This window comes from Protopterus annectens, chromosome 10.part0 (genome assembly GCF_019279795.1).
Source record: "Protopterus annectens isolate FY-2018-M chromosome 10.part0, PAN1.0, whole genome shotgun sequence".
NCBI lineage: Eukaryota > Metazoa > Chordata > Ceratodontiformes > Protopteridae > Protopterus > Protopterus annectens.
Genome location: NC_056744.1, coordinates 1257666653 through 1257684403, shown reverse-complemented (window position 1 = coordinate 1257684403; position 17751 = coordinate 1257666653). Strand labels below are relative to the sequence as shown.

General features: G+C 37.6%; 1 protein-coding gene and 1 long non-coding RNA gene across 2 annotated transcripts in view; one reads left to right on the top strand and one right to left on the bottom strand.

The window, feature by feature from the left end:
* The window catches only part of LOC122813576, a 541961-nt gene extending 539609 nt beyond the window's left edge, over nucleotides 1–2352 (top strand). Inside the window, exon 3 of the long non-coding RNA XR_006366710.1 lies at nucleotides 2010–2352. This is a non-coding gene — a long non-coding RNA (uncharacterized LOC122813576). The remainder of the gene's footprint in view (nucleotides 1–2009) is intronic.
* PAPPA2 (pappalysin 2) overlaps nucleotides 1–17751 on the bottom strand; it is a 2663723-nt gene that overhangs the window by 612832 nt on the left and 2033140 nt on the right. The window lies entirely within an intron of this gene.

The window sequence follows — 17751 nt, the reverse complement described above, 5'->3', positions numbered from 1 at the left end:
AGTGGAAGACTTACAATGCATAAAACTAAACAAACCATAACACATTTTCTTCATCTCAATGTTAACTGGTGAACTGCAAAGCAGTCTGTTAGAATGGAAAAGTAGTGAGGGCATTAATGACAATCTTCTTCTTCTTCTTTCGGCTTTTCCTGGTTAGGGGTCGCCACAGTGGATCACCTATCCGCTCATGATTGGCAGTGGAGTTTTATGGTGTCGAGTTGCCAGCCCGGCGCCCAACCTTCCACAAAAGGCACACACATGCATGCACTCACACCTAGGGCCAATTTAGAGTATCCAATCCACCTACAGCATGGCTTTGGGATGTGGGAGGAAACTGGAGCACCTGGAGGAAACCCACGTGACCACAGGGAGGACATGCAGACTCTGCACAGAATACACCCCAGCTGAGGATCGAACCGGAGACCCTCTTGCTGTGAGGCAGCAATGCTAACCACTGCACCACTGTGGCCAATATGTGGGGAAATTATCGGGAAAAAAGTAAACAAACTTAATAGCCTTTAAATTTATAAGGACTACAGTCTACTATCTTCCTGGTGCTAAAGCAACTTGTAATATTGCTAGGTAAGCCAGTGATTTAGTGTTAGTCTCTCCTTACAACACTGAGTGGTCAGAAGATAGTAGGATGGAGATTTCAACTCCTTTGCAAATGTATATCAAAGGTAGATTAGACCAGCACAGGCCTATTGTTCTCATGTCCATACCAAAGAAGAAGGAGTCAAATATGATTTTGTAATAAAAGCTCTGAGAGTTCTTTAAATGTCAACAGTGATCACAAAAACTTGTAACTCCTCAGCTACAGAGCTTTGCTCATTGGAATCTCCATTGGTCTTCAGAGCAGCACTTTTTGAACAATGAATATCAACCAAGTATTACAAAGTTTGTAGTTTACCACTTCCCCACATTATCTAATTGGTAAATTATGTTGATATCTAACATTATTTGTTATAATCCATAGCAGTTGCTATTATTCTAAATGGACTGAACTCCTTTCTGTTTTAGCCAGTTATCTTCACTGTCTTTCTCACTCATAGACCCTGCTTTGTTTTTAATGCTTTCTATAAAGGTCATCTCTCAGTCTTGATACTGAAGTCTTACCTCTAATTGTGTGGACACATGCTATATTCAGATCCATTTGCTCAGTATGCTTGCTTTAAGCTACTGTCTATTTCATTCAAATGAATTTTTAAAAACCTCTGCTTGTATTATAGCACTATAAGCCATAAAGCTGTTGATGCCATCCACAGTAATCACCTTGCTGTTCATGCATACCTTTTTTTGCATTTACCTACTTTTATTTCATGGACATATTATACTGACTGTTCCTTAGCCGAAGCTCATTAGATTATACTACTGCAAGTAGCATTATAAGATAAGGTCTCACATGAATGTAGTTTTGCCAGAATAAATCCTAAATAAATATAGTATTATTTTTTACATAGGCTAGAAATGCATCCATATTAGTCAAGCCTATATCTTCATTTTGTATTTCACATTTTTACATGCAGTTTCAGTAAGTGCTGTTTCAATCGAAAGGCATGTTTTGGTGTGAAATAACCTTCATGCCAAAGCATTGATAAGAATGAGACATGCTTACAAGATGTGTACAGAACATATTACTCTCAAAGACCTTGCAGAGATACAAAATACATATTATTTAGATGGTACAAGGCTTGAGAACCAAGGATAAGGAGTTGTGTAAAACTGAATAGGAAGTCTACAGGACTTTGGTATTAAGTTAGATACTTTCAAGATGGAGTTCAGTATTTCCAAGGAAAGAACAGTTCAGAGTTCGAGTTACAAACGGACAAGTTTAATTCAGTCTTCAGAGCTACAAAAGCTTGAATATTTTATTTTCATTCTTCAATTACAAAAGTTTAAGCATGGTTTAGTTCATCAGTATTGTCATTTGAGGTAGTTTCAGTAATATATGATTGTATCTACTGCCACTATATGCTTGTAAAATTCTTGTATTTTGCTGTTCATTACAGATTAAATAATAAACTACCTTTACCAGACCTGCAGTGAACCAAGACTTTTATTTTTTGAACTGTAAGAGTTGGCACTTGTTCAGTACAGCATCGGGCATACAGACGTCTGGTTTATTTTTATCATTGGTGACCAACATGGCTTTGTGGAGGAGATACTACAGTTAAAGTGATCCCCAGAACCCCATAGCAGCCCACCTATTTAAAGCCTGGTATGAGCATATCAACAGTATAAAGACAGTTTTAAAAGCAGCAGTATGGCTAAAGAACGTTACTTCAAGTTATCAGAAATCTTCAGCAAAATAATTTCAGAATCTCCAAGCAAGAAGACAGCTCAACAAGGTACCACTGTGAAGTCTGAGATGCAAGGGAATTCTTACAAGAATGACTTCAAAGAAGTTGCAAGATGACTGGCCAGTGACTCAACACCTTCAATATACCTTATGTAAGGATTCAACTTTTTATTACAGTGCATTTTCTAGCTAAATCTGACAGAAAGTCTCACAAAATTTTAAAGACTTAAACTATAAAGACATCAGTAAATGTGCATTTTCTAACTAATACAAACAGTAAATGTAAAAATAAAAGTTTAAAAACTTCTACAATAAGATCACCAGTAAATGTGTATTTAATGGTTAAAAATAAATTCAACAGGAATCTAAGCAGTCAACTTAGGGTTTCTTGCAGTCTTGTCTCTTGTAAAAGGAGAAATAGTCCTGTTGACCCATGCCTTGTTACATGGATATTGGCTACATGGCTAATTTTTTGAAGGAATTATTTTGAAATCGTCCTCTTTGTAGAGGAAGACTACTACCAGCAGACTGTGTGACCCATAAATACATCAGATAGGTACTTGGTATCACAGGTAAGTGCAACTTTTTATTTTTGAGAGATTGTAAGGCTATGAAAAGTCAATGGTTTCAGCTCCTGTTCTGTGGGTGCATGGTGAGGAATAAATGGGTACAAATTATGTATTTTGTATACTACTGTATTTTTTTTTACTAAGCAGTAATGTGTTGTAACATTTTATTTATTTTATTTCAAAAGTTTCCTATTTAAACTTTGATGTGGGTGTGTGGGTGTTTACTTACTCTTGGATGGGATCATCCACCATTTTTTATTTATTTTATTTCAGTTGTGTGTGTTTTACCTGAATACATCATGGTTGGTCAGTTTGTTTCTTGATGGGATGGATTTAGCCGACTATTTGCTTGCACGTGTGTGTATGCATTTGCACTTTGTGTACAGCTAGACTAGTCCAATCTTATTTGAGGTTAAACTAAGGTCCAGGAAATGTGAGTGTTTAACTGTGACTTCCTGATAAAGATTTCTGCACATATACTCTACAGTTGTACATATTCAGGTTCTTAGTGACTTTACTGTTCATTAGCCTAGTTAGGTAGAGTTGTCACAGTGCTCCATGATGAGAACACTTAGGGGGGAATTTAATAAAGCCTACACTGACTTTTTTCTGGGTAGGCATCATGGCACACTGCTTACATGAAAGTAAACAGGTGTGCGATCCAGTAAACTGAGCTGGGCAGTGTGCATGCATGTGACAGCATGGAAGTATCCATGGCATACAAACCACCTCATAATCAGGTGATTTTCATGCAAATGAGGGAGCTAGAGTGATCCAGCATGAAGATAGGCAGCCCTGCAGACTCCGTGTCGGTGTCCGTAGTGTACATGGAAAACTTCCGTGCACAGGAATTGAAACAGGCAATAGGAACTGTAAAAGGGTAGTTAAATGGACATAAATAGCATAGCAGACACAGATATGAGCATAAGAATCCACCGTGTGTCCAAAACCATATGGGAAATAATTAAAATAATTTTATTTTTTTAGCCTGATCTGCAAGGCCATGGAATGTATTATCATGGACCTTAGGACATTGACAAACTCCAGACTCTTGATCCCACACAGTTTGGTTTTGTCAAAGGGACACCATGCCTGTTAAACTTGGTCACCTTCTTAGAAACAGTCATCAAAGCCATAGATGAGGGGATGACAATGCACACTGCCTACCTTGACTTAGCCAAAGCCTTCGGCACTATTCGCCACTTGGGCATAATACATAAACTCTCCCAGCTAGGCATCAACCCATATGTTACCAGATGGGTAGCGAACTGGCTCACTGATAGAACCCACTCAGCCAAACTAGAGCAAGCCACCTCTAGTAGTAGACCTGTAACAAGTGGCATACCCCAAGGATTGGTCTTGAGACCTCTACTGTTTGGGATATACTTTTTTGATGTGCAAGCCAAAACCAATGGTGTGTAGCTGACCAAATTTGCAGATGACACAAGCTGGACATTGTCATAAATTCCCCTAGTGATGTTTACATCCTCCAAGAGGGCATTACCCAAACTAATGACTGGTGCCAGAAGCATGGCCTCAAACTGAATGCCAAGAAATGCCTCATTATCCCCCTTTGGGGAAAATGGTGTCCTCACTAATTATCACATTAATAACAACATGCTAAGCATGCAATTAGTCGTGATTGACTTGGGCACCCAGGTTGTTAGCAACCTGACTTTTGACCACCATGTTGTCTTCATTGTACTTAAGGCTTTCTACATGGCCCACCTCATAAGTAAGGGTATTTCATCCAGGAACAAGGAGGTCATAACATCCCTGTACTCCTCCCTTATCAGACCCATTATTGAGCACAATGCCCCCTTTGGCATGTACCTTGCCAAGCACAAGCATCAGTTGGAGAGACCACAGAAGTTCCTGACCAGGAAAACCCAGGGTTTCAAACACCTATACTATACAGATAGGCTAAAAGCCCTGTCCCTCTACTCAGTCTTCTACAGACTGCTCAGAAGTGGCCTGTGTTTGGCATACAAGGCTGTCTCAGACTCAGCCTTGATTGAGTTGTTGCATATCTATCAGTCAAAATCCACTTGCGCAACCCATATGCAAGGGTCTCAACCTGGTCTGTGACATTAATAGAACTTGTTGGTGGGATAGATTTGTGTCCCAACAACTCCCCCATCTGTAGAATAAACTCCCTCTCCAAGTCAAGCAGAGTACTTCACTAGCCCTCTTTAAGAAGAACCTGGAGGAGTGGATGGGAAACAGAAAATATATCCCTGGGATCCCACCTGTGTCCCCGATGGACAGGGAAAACAGTTGCTGACTTAGTGGGAACATGGGTGAAATTCTTGGCTAGGCTTATAAGAGCCTCCGGGCAAATAGCCTAGTATTGTATTATGAACTACTAAAAAAAGTGTTCCAGAAATATAAATTTTAATCTTAGTTCAGGAATGTTAAATATTTCCAGATGCAAAAGGGTTAAAATGCCGAAGCAAGCCATATTGAAACTTCCTCATAATCCACACCTGTAATCAGTGTTTACAGAAAAAAATGTATTTTTAACTTCTGATAACAGTATAGTTTTCAGATTTAAATAGTGCACAGATTTTAACAAATTCCAGTTTACAGTCTACAAAAATCATTATAAATGCTACAGCATATGTAATTTAGAAAGCAGATTGAAATTGCAGTATTGCAAATGCAGACCAGGTTGATGTTAACAAAGTCAGTGTACATAACATGCGGATTTTTGGACAGAACACAAAGCAGAAATTATGCAAATAATGTTCAGAGTCTAACAGATTCTAGTTTATTGTTTTCAGAAGCCAGTACAAATATTGCACCGAGGGGAGATCAGAGTCTGAAAATGAATCAGTGCAGAGAATGACAGCAATTTTGCTGAAATGGATCAGTATGATACACTAAAAACCTTTGTAAACAAAATATTTTCAGGGAGAATAAAGAAGAAAGGCATATCATAACTCGTTACCATGGGAAGTGGTTCTGTAGAAAATATCTATAAAGGTTATGGAAGTCCAGTACCAAACCAGTTGCTTTATTTGACATTCCTTAAGGTAGAGAGGGATGGCAGACTATATAGACCATTGTTTACAGGAAATGAATTATGGAAGAAAGTCCTGACTGATGCAGATGCACCAGTTTCATTTATAAACAGACCTCTACCAGAATACATAAGCACTATTATAATGTTGTCAGGATTTGAAGGTTCAGAGGTTACAGCAGTGTGCAATTATAATTGGGGCAGTACCATAATAGGCATGTACATGTTAGAGGTAAATGTTGTTTTAAACTGCAGTAACAACATTTTATGGAGATAAAAATGTTGCAGACTGTAGAGTAGTGCAAAAAGAAGACAGTTGTAAGAAATTATAAAGATAATGTATAGATTTAAAAACTCAGTTTCTACAAGAATATTCAGATTCACCGAGTAAAGACAATTTAGATTTTGCTTCAATTGGTTCAGTTGCCACAGGTGAAGTGTAGGCAGAACACTATAAACCACATTTTCAGAAGTCACGTCTCATTCTCGGAGAAGCAATAAAAGACTTTCTTAAACGTATTACAGACTGGAATGAAAAGGGTAGTATAGCAAAAGGATCAAGTGCATTCAGTTTACCATTATGGTCAGTAAAGAAAAAAAGATGAAAGTTACAGGCTAGTACTAGATTTGAGATTAGTAAATAAGTACACCGTTCTGGTACCACGTGTGTGGTACACCAGAAATGACAGTCAGCATAAATCTAGGATTGCCACTTTTCCTTGTGACTGAAACCAGAACCAGGTCACCCCCCTCACACCTCCCTATCCTTGACCATCTCATCTTCCCTCCCAATTTCCACCCATTTTGTTATGTCATAGTCACATCAGGGGGAGGTGGAATGTCTTCTTTTTCTGCTTTGCTATGCTATGCTTTTTTTTTTAACCGAAAAGCATAGTAAATACCCAACTTACAATACTTTTCTGTATAAAAAAAAAAAAAAAACATAGTAAATCTACCAATTTAACAAACTCCAATAGTCTATTTGTTTCTTGAAGCAGAATGCTGGAGTCTATATAGTTTTCCAGACTAGGGGGTAAGCGGTTTTATTTCCGGTAAGTCTGGAAAAAATGGATAGGTGGCAACACTAGGTAAATCTGATGAATAAATGTTTTATAGTTACAGATCTGGCAGATGATTTTTTTTAAGTATTAGTTTTTTTTCCTCAAACATTATCACAAGTGTTAAGACTAATACATTATAGGTTCATAGGTTCATACTAGGCTATCTGCCCTAGGGCATTTATAAGCCTAGCCAGAGTGTGTTTGGCTTTCGCCACCCATTTTAAATTAATTTTGCTATGCCCTTTTTTAAGGTTAGTATACTGTGCCTCTGTCTAACAGTGACACAGAAGTGATACCCGGGGTAAACCTACGATCTCCCATCCACTCATCAAGATTCCTCTTGAAGAGAGTCAATGAGGGACTCTGCCTAACCTGGACTGGGATTTTATTCCAGAGTGAAGGGAGCCTCTGGGTTATGAATCTGTCCCTCCAGCATGTCCTATTTATTTCAGTGCTGAGGTTCAAGTCTCTTGAGCGTGTAGCTCGATGGGATTTAGATTTTCTGAGGTGCAGCATGTCCATTAATTCCGGGTTGGACATTGCTTTATACGTCAGGCACAGATCGCCTCTGAGCAGGCGGTATGCTACTGAGTAGAGCTGGAGTTTCTTTAACTGGGCAGCATATGGCATCTGTTTGATCCTCTTGGTGAGGTACTTTTGGGGTCTTTCCAGTTGCTGCAGGTGTCTGGCAAGGTACATCCCAAAAGGGGCATTGTACTCAATTATGGGCCTGATGAGGGAAGAGTAAAGAGGCACAATGACCTCCCCTGATCTAGATGTGAATCCCTTCATGATTAGGTGGGCTATATAAAATGTTCTTCTAACCACTTTGGCCACGTGGTTGTCGTATAACATGGTTGTAATAAAGTGTTACAATGCATCTTGATACAGATGGAAACAAAAGAAAAGCATTTATAAATATGAAATGATGTTTTGCTAGTTTTACAGAATGTAGAATTTAAAGTCAATGCTGCAATTTTAAAAATGCCAGTACAGTCCATGATTCAGATCCCTTGCAAAAAAAGAGTAGTACAGTATAACTATTATTTGTCAGTACAGTCACATGTTCACATGTTATGTAAGGAAAGAGTGCAATGCAATTTACTGTATGAGGAAACTTTACATACCTCTAAACGACTGATAAGTAAAGCTCTAAAATTAAACCAGTTCAATTCTAGGAGTAAATGTGTACATGAAAACACTTCAAGATTTTATTATTTTTTATGCAAGATTTGTAGTATACACAGGCAGCAAATGAGAAGTACAGAATCACACGATTAACTTATTAGATTACGTCAGCCCAGCAAGCTGAATTGAAGACAGTATTGTGTGTTATAAAACAGCATGCAAAAGATCAGTTAAATATTATTAGTGACACTTTTTTATGCAGTAACAGTTATTACTATTTATCTGGAGATATGGGCTACAAGGAAAATTTTAAACAGTTACTTACAGTAGACTCTTGCAGCATGCAAAATTACTAAAAGAGTCAAATGATGTGAGCTATAAGAACATGTACATTTTAAGGCAGTTGGCAGTGGTAGCTGCACACTGAGTGGAGGAATTATTTTGTATAAATTATGGTGTGAGGGTCATGAAGTAAAAGTAAGTATGGATGCAACACTGATAAATTCAAAAGGAAAGATTGATTTAATAAATGTGCAGAAATGCTGACAAATTAGTAATGTCAGATTATTACTTTAGTTTCAATGAATGTTAGGAACAAAATGCCAGTGAGTTTTCCATTTGATTTATTAATAAATTTACAGCCTTTCTACTTCATTATAGCACATTAGCAACTTGGTTACTGTGACTCACAAGTGTTTAGTAGTAACATAAGTTTATTTCTTTGCATATATTTAATAGTGTAGTTAAAGTCAGGGCAACAAGCAATGCAGAAGGCATCTAGGTCAACATATAATTGTTAGAGCTGGTATTATAAGAACCTGATGCTGCTTTTGTATATATATTTTTTCAGATATTAAACAAGAAGAACAAGTTGTCTAGAAAACAGTTTTTTGGATTATAAAATTGTCAGTTACAAGTTAATTAAAGGTTCAAGATATTTACCACACAGCCTTATCACAGAGGAAATGGGGAGGACTGGAGGCCAGATCTTTGCATGAGAGAGAGAGAGTGAGAGAGAGACTGAAACTGGGTATTAAAGGGACACTAGGGTAGCTTTTCCAGTACCCCAGCAGTGACTGGGACAATGTTGAGTAAGGTTTAATTTATAGTGCTGCAAAAGCTGTGCTGGACAAATCAAGTATCAAGACTACTGAACTATCAATATAAAAATCCAGAAGTGAAGACTGTAAGAATGTGTGAACCACTCTATTGTTCTTTCAATGTTTCTAAGAATATAAATGATTGCAGTTAACTGCATAGATTCTTCAGTACATAAACAGTATGCTAACTGAATTTCTGTATATTTGTTTCAATTATCAAAAATAAAGTATTCTTTAAAGTTTGTACACGTATATATTATAAATCCAGATGTGCATTTATGCACATTAATTTAGAGTTAAAGCAAGTATAGTACAGATTCAGACGTGTATTCGTGCAGATTAGCAATGTCACAACTTGAAGTATTTCAAGCGTAATTTCAATTTTAATTTGTATTTTCAAACCATTGCATGGCAAAAATGAAAGTACTAAATTTCAGTCTCTGTTTTAATTTATGTTCAGATGCCAAAACCACATTAAAATCAGGGAAGACACAACAAACTAATAACTCGAATCCCTGTGTATTACAGCCACAGAACACTCGACCCAGTCAAAAGCACAATTGCAAAACCACTGGAAGTAGTCACAAATCCACAAAGTTCCTTTAATCTGGAACAATTTTGTGGATTTGTGACTACTTCAGTTAGTTTTGCAATTGTACTTTTGACTCGATCGAGTGTTCTTTGGTGTGACATACAGGGATTGGAGTTAATAAATAGTGTGATCAGATGCTACTGGATTTATTTATTACAGAATAAACTGTACATTACATAATGATTATTGTACATTAGATAGAAAATTAAAAGGACACTGACAGTGTATGCAAAGCCACAGATCTGGAATGCAGGAAACATAGGGTATAATAAATATACTTCTACTGTTCTAGCACATACAGATTAATATAATAGGATTAATCAAAATGAAGATTTACAGAGACAAGTTAATGCAGTATATGGTAATTATGTTTCTAGATATTAGAGATATAAAAAAAGAGAGAGATTATAGATGGCTATCTCCAAATTAGTGCATAGTTACATAGGATATGTAATAACAGTTATAAGACTTAATAAAGAATTGTCCAGTCAAATCAAGTTTAGAACTTACAAAGTTAAAAAAAATCCAACAGATTTTCAGAATAATTGACAAGTCATGAATACTCAAGTGATACCTAGTGGTGAAAATTTAAATTTCCAGTTTATTTAACAGGCAAACAAATTATTTTGCTGCTGCTGCTGTATTAATTCAGACTCAGAATAAAAATCAGAAATACTTTACTGATCCAGCAGGAAACTACTTATGTTACAACTGCGCAGATAAACATAGGCACAATATAGATCAAACACATTACATAAATAGGTATGACAGATACTATATTCACTTATGTTACCCCAAATATATAACAGCAAGGCTTGAAATAGGTACACCGATGACCATAGCCAAAGTGTCGGATAAGCTTGATACCATGTATAGTAGTGACATGAAGGGGGGGCAGTTCATGTTAATTATCACTCACAGTAGGATATGGGGTATTGCACATTACGATACTTGAACTAAAGTATAGCATATCGCACAAAGGATAATTGCACTGAAAAAAGAGATAAAAGAGAGATAAAAAGGATGGGGAAAAAAGAAAAAGATAGGTAAGAGTTTAACATTGTGCTGGGTGGTGTCTTTCAGTAGTGGGGGTGGTGCTAAGATGGTAGGAGGTGTCATAGAGTCTGATGGCTGTGAGAAGGAAGGATTTCTTGTGATGTTCAGTGGAACATTTTAAGCTCATCAGTCTCCTGCTAAAGGAACTTCTCTGTCCATCCACCACTCTGTTTAGTGGATGATCAATATTTTCCACGATTGACTTTAATTGTGCTAACATTCTTCTCTCAGCCACTGTTTCAAGGGTGTCCAATTTTTCTCTAACTACTGAGCTAGCATTCCTTACCAATTTATTGAGTCTGTTTGCCTCAGACATCTTTACGCTACTACCCTAGCAAATCACTGTGAAGAAGATAGCACTGGCCACTACAGTCTATTAAAACAATTGCAGTATAGTGCTGCTGACTCCAAAGGATCTGAGTCTTTATAAAGTGCAGCCTACTCTAACCTTTTTTATATGCCACCTGTGAATTTTATCCAGGTGCACTCCAAAATAATTGAAGTCCTAAACAATCTCCACTTCAACCCACCAAACTGACAAGAGGGGTCATTGCAGGACGAGATCGTGAACTCCCTGGATCTACTACCAGCTCCTTTATCTTACTGATGTTCAGTTGCAACTGATTAATCTTACATCACCTCATAAAGCTGTCCACCACCCTTCTGTGATCCTCCTCATCTTCATGCCTGATCCTTCCTACTATGACCGAGTCATCTGAGAATTTTTGCAGGTGACAGCACTCAGTGTTATAGCTGAAGTCTGTGGTATACAGGGTGAAAAGGAAAGTGATAAGACTGTTGTCTGCAGTGCTCTAGTGCTACATAGCACTGTGTCAGACACATAGCCATGCAGTTGCACTTATTGGGGCCCCTCAGTCAGATAATCCAGGATCCATGAAACTAAAGGAGCATCTGCATTCATCGCTTACAGCTTACTACCCAGACTGTCTGGATTGATGGTGTTAAAGACACTTGAGAAGTGAAAGAACACGATTCTGAGGGATCCTCCTAGTTTGTCTAGGTGACTGTATGCGCTAGGCATAAGGTGGATAATGGCATCTTCAACCCCTATCTTCTCCTGATATGTGAACTGAAGGGAGTCTAGTTCTGCCCTGACCTTGGGGTGAAGTACTTCCAGGACCAACCTCTCATGGACTTTCATGCAGTGTGACATGAGTGCCACAGGCCTGTAATCTGAAGTATCCCCTGGGCATGCCTTCTTTGGCACTGGAATTAGGCAGGATGTTTTCCACAACATGGATACCCTATGGATACTGAGGATCAAGTTGAAAGTCTTGAGTAGCACCCCTCCAAGCTGCAAGGTGCAGGTCTTCAGCACCTGTGGGCTAATGCCATCAGGCCCCACCACTTTTGTAGAGCAAAGTTATCTTAATTCTCTGATCAGCTGGTCCGCTGATAGGATGATAGTCAAACTTCTAGCCTCAGGTTTACCAGCCGAGGTGGGAGTGTGGTGTTTTTTTGTTTGTGCCATGTGGTCCGGATGTGATTGTGTACCTTCCTTCCAATGTGTTAAACAATAGATATTGGAGGGGAGGCAGACAAAGTATGCATCTTGCTATCTAGGAGGTCATCTTCCCTTTGCAAGTGGGGACCGTATCACATGTTTGTCCAGTGCGTGCTATCAAACCTATTAAAGAGCATGTTAAACCCATTGGCTCTCGCTTTACTCCCTTCCATCACATGGCTTCTGGACTTATAGCCTGTAATGGTCTTCATCCCCTTCCATACATCTTTGATGTTGCACAGTTGCATTTTTTGTTCTCACTAAATCCTGTACCTGGCCTTCCCCTCCTTGACCTTCGAGTCCGGCTGTTTCTTTGCTTTTTTACTGCATCTCTTTTTCTGGACCTGAATGGTCTCTTAACCAGTAGCACAACCAGCATGTGATGTCATGCATTCGGTCTCTGCAAGACTCCTGGCAAATTATCTGGATGCTGTTGTCCTCATCTCTGGGAACTTCAACCATGTCTCCCTAAATAGAACGCTCATTACTTTCTCCCACTTTGTCATTTGCCCACCAGGGAGAACAGAACACTGGACATAATATATGCGAATGTTAAAGAAGCATATGGTTGCACAGCCATCCCACTGCTCAGGAGATCAAACCACAACCTGCTGCACCTTCTCCCCCTCTATGTGCTACTGGTTAAGAGGCAGCCAGTCACCATCAGGAAGGTCAGGAAGTGGACAAGGGAAGCCTGCCCAACCCTGCAGGACTGCGTTGTGACCACGGACTGATCAATATACCTGGAGTAATTGTTTCTTCTAAAAATATGTAACCTTGCACATACACGTACAACATGCTCACTTGCGTGCACATGCACCCCCTTGCATGCACACACACACACACACACACACACACACACACACACACACACACACACACACACACACACACACATCAAAGAATTTTATGTATTTCACAAAAGATATTATTTGTGCGCTGCGATTTCAGTTTTAGTTCTGAATGCTGGCAGTGGGAGTAATACTTCCCCTTAGGGCAATGGATTGAATATGTTTTTTTCCCTTATAAATTAGACTATATAGTCCAAAATGTTATCACTTGTACACAAAGCACCATTGTATTATTTATGCTGGAATTACCATAAACATCAAAGCCAGCATGACTCTTTTATTCATCATTTTCTATTCTTTTACAACATATGTTTGACAGTTTTAAAAGCTATCTTGCCTCTTAATCTTTGTCATTGTATGTCAAAATGCCACATGGCTTTCATGAGACTAAAATTCTAGCTTGCTTGTCCTTGTTTGTCTTTCCTGGCAGAAAATTCTGAAAATAGGACCATCTGTGCCTTTCTGATGTTTTTGCAGTCAAAACAGGAAACATTATGAAAGAAAAGCACTCTGACCAAATCAGAAGTGACTAGTATAATTGCACTGTACTTTTACTGAGCATTAAAATGTGAGAAAAATTGCACAAAATAATAGTTAATGTTGGGGGTGATAGAATTCCTGCTTAATGGATAAATAATGAAATGCTTATCTAATGGTACTTAGATACTTGGCTTCAACAGTATGTAATTTAATGCACAGTGAAAAGTTATGGCCCAAAATGCTATTTAATGGAATGGTTAATTTAATTTAGTCCAAATGTTTATATTTTTGGTATTCTATTTTCTGCCTGGATTATAAATATGTACAGCATGTGTTATGCTATGTTTTAAAAATAATTTTGCAGTGACTTGCAGACATATGGTCTACTGTGTTCACAAAAGCATTCTATACAAATTGGAGCATATCAATATATATAGGGTTTCTGACTGTGTTGTACAAGATTGAGAAACACTTTCTCACATGCCTGTGTATAATTTGAATGCTGACAGTCAAAGAAAGCCTGCTTCTCCTTTAGTTTAACTGATCAGTTTCTTTCTGCTTTTTTGACTTACTTTATCTTCTTTTTTGGTCTGTATGTCTATATGCAGCCTACAAGGTTTAAAAATTTGAAATTTTAATTATCATCTGTATACAAACAAAACCAAAGAAAACTTTAATTATTGATACTGGCATTATCATACAGTATTCTCTGCACTTATCTTTAGTGTCTGCTTGCTCAATTAGCTTTCTCTCTTTCTATATATGTATATCTGTATCTGTAGCTTCATGGTAGAGCATATGAGTTTAATTGATGTTATACTCCAGAGATGTACTGAAATAAATACAGGAATTGCTAAACCAGTGAATGACACAAAATAATATTTTGCAGGGGGCAAGCACTACTGCCCCCCACCACAGCCCCTGCAACTAAATTGTATACCAACTCTGGGATCACAAAACGGTGCAGGTAATGATAAACTACCCTTACTGCTTTTTACTGTGATAACAAAATGAACACAACCCATGCAGGAAACATATCCCACACCCCAGACTCCAAAACTCTAAACCTCCAGGCCTCATAACAGTATAAGTATACCATAGTTACACTGTTATGGGCAAATATATAGAAACAGCACCTAGCAACAAATTAGAAGCTCTATCAAATTACACAGTTCCAGACAGTTTCATCACAATTATGACTTAATACTCTGCTAGTAATCTATATACAAATTTATGAGTGCATATTCATGTGCACACACACACACACACACACACACACACACACACACACACACACACACACACACACACACACACAAATATATACGATGTGTATTCGATGTGTATTTTAATTTGCATATGTCTAATCAGGAGCCACATTTTTTACCGAAAGTCTTACTGTGTCAGCACAGCGTTAAAACTGATGTCAGGTATGACACTTTACTTTTTTCTAACTTGTGCTACATATGTTGTACCAAGTGGAAAGTTTCGCTGATTTGACATTTTTTTTTTTAATTATTACTGACAATGTCTATACTGTAAAGCCTGTGATGTAGCAGTGCAAATGTGTTTTTATCATGTGAGAGGGGCTGAATGGTGGTGGGTGTCTCTTGAACAACAGAAAAATTTCTCTAAAAGAAACCCCCCCCCTTATCATCTTTGTCTACTGAGTTTCTATTTAGAAAAGATCAAAGTGATTCATATTTATTTGTTTATGTATTACATTGGGAAACTATGGCTGTAGGATATTCATGCTCACCTCTTTCATCTAAGACCTGGATTATGCTGTGGCACAAATACCAATTTCACAAAATTATATACTTCCAATAGTAATAAATAAGCATTTCCCAACAACGCAGTACAAGTCTTGACAATGTGACATAAGTATTTTTTAATTATTTTACTTTACTTTACAAAAAAAATCAAGTGACTTGACTTTTGCAATGAAGACAAAGCCAGTTTATTAAAACAATGGCTTAGAAAACTGGGACAGGTAGTAATCACATAATGCAGAATTGCAGTGAATAAGACACAGTTCAAAGTATATATACAGGACTTAAGTATTTATTTATTTATTTTTCTTACTGTACTAGAACACTGATTAAACAATGACGAATCACAGGCTCAGACCCACACAATGATATGCAGTATACAATGATATCCCCTTACAGGCACAATCAAAACATGTAATATTTGCAGCTATGAGGTTTGCTGTCAGATTACATGAGAATGGTGCTTCAAGATAACATGAGGGCTAGTGCATGAGCTGCAAGACCTTCTTGTGCCTTCATTTTAGTAAGTTTTCTAAGTGTGTGCCTGTGTGTTTGTATGTGCTTTTGTGTGTGTGAGTGTGTGTGTGTGTGTGTGTGTGTGTGTGTGTGTGTGTGTGTGTGTGTGTGTGTGTGTGTGTGTGTGTGTGTGTGTGTGTGTGTGTACAGTTAGCTCACATTATACAGACCATTGTAGAACAGCTTTTGAGACACTCCTACCCCCTTCTTCATGTGTGCATATATAGACAAACTAAATACCTTCACATTAATAATGGACACTATGAGGGCTTCTACAGAGCTAATCTTACATCTCTGTACACTTTGGTATCAGTTCTACATTTATCAAAAGGGAAATCCTAAAACCGCTTATCCATCCTGAATAGTGCACCTTTTTGTGTTTTTATATATTTTTCTACAAGGAAAAGGATTGTGTGGTTGTCTACATTATTGGGTGTAGATGCACACCCACGATGTGGTACATAGGACAAACAAAGAGGAAAGTGAAGTTAAGAATATTAGTACATTTGGGAGATGCTAGGAATAGAAGAATGGAGAGTCCAGTGGCCCAGCATTGTTGTACTGTCCATGGGGGAAGTGTTGACAGCTTCTTCTTCAGTGTTCTGGCCCAACCCTTTGGATGTCAAAATATGGGTAGTGATGAATTCAGACATAGGCTGCTGAGGTTGGAAACCAAAATTAGTGTGAATTTGGGAACTTTATTCCCATATGGGTTAAATTTGGAAATAAATTGGGATGTTTAGGAAATGTATGTATACAATTCAGAGGGGTACTAATGTGTAAAAATATGAAAATGGTAGGAGTAATATTAATAGGGAAAAGTGTAATAAGGAGCTAGTTGCATGTAGGTAACTGAATGCAAATGCAAATTTATAAATTCTTAAATTTAAACAGAACTATTCAATAGAATTAAAATGAAATTATTATCAATTAATGTTTGTTAATCAATTGTTGATAATGTATGGTTTTACTGTGTAGAGTATTTTTGTAAGACATACTTGTGAAGCATTTTGTAAGATATAATGGTGAAATATTTTTATATGTATTATTGGAGAGTGTCTTTCTTTCTGACACTCATGGGTGGGTACACCTTTAAGCTTGGGTGGAAAGTTTGTAGTAATTTGATATGTATTAATTGAAATATATTGGCACATTTAATTGATGGGAAATAATAAAAGCTGCTAGAGTTGTACTATTTTATTCCTTAAAGGCTTGTTAGCCGAGGTACCACAAGAAGTAAGAAATAAAGAAAACGTAGCTTAGTCCTTTTGCTTCCTGACTTCAGTTTTTTTGTGGAGAATTCCTTGTTCCCTTTTGGGAATTGTTGGTTTATGTGAATATGATAATTGTTTGCATCACGTACCTTACACTGTGGTAGGGGGCATGGTTTATCTGTGAGTAAGCATGTTGGTATAAATCATAGTAAAATGCACAAACACTTAACCAGTTTGTGAACCTGACAAAAAGAGATAAAGAAAAAGTTTCTAAAGCAGTGGGAGACCTCTGGCATAAAGACACCCAATATCCCTGTAGAACTTGTAGATAAGAAACCTGTGCCTGAGTTTGTTGTGATTCACCAAGAGAAGAAATAAATCCTTTTCATTTGCCTGCTGCAACTACACCTAGATGTTTTGAAAGTAAAAGACAATCCTCTACTCAATGAAAAGATTGCATTAGATGGTGCTTAAAGGTTTTCCTGTAAAGGCACATGAATGAACTTTGGTTTCACAGAACTGGCAGTCTATCATGACCTTAGTTATAAACCCACCAAGTCTATTTT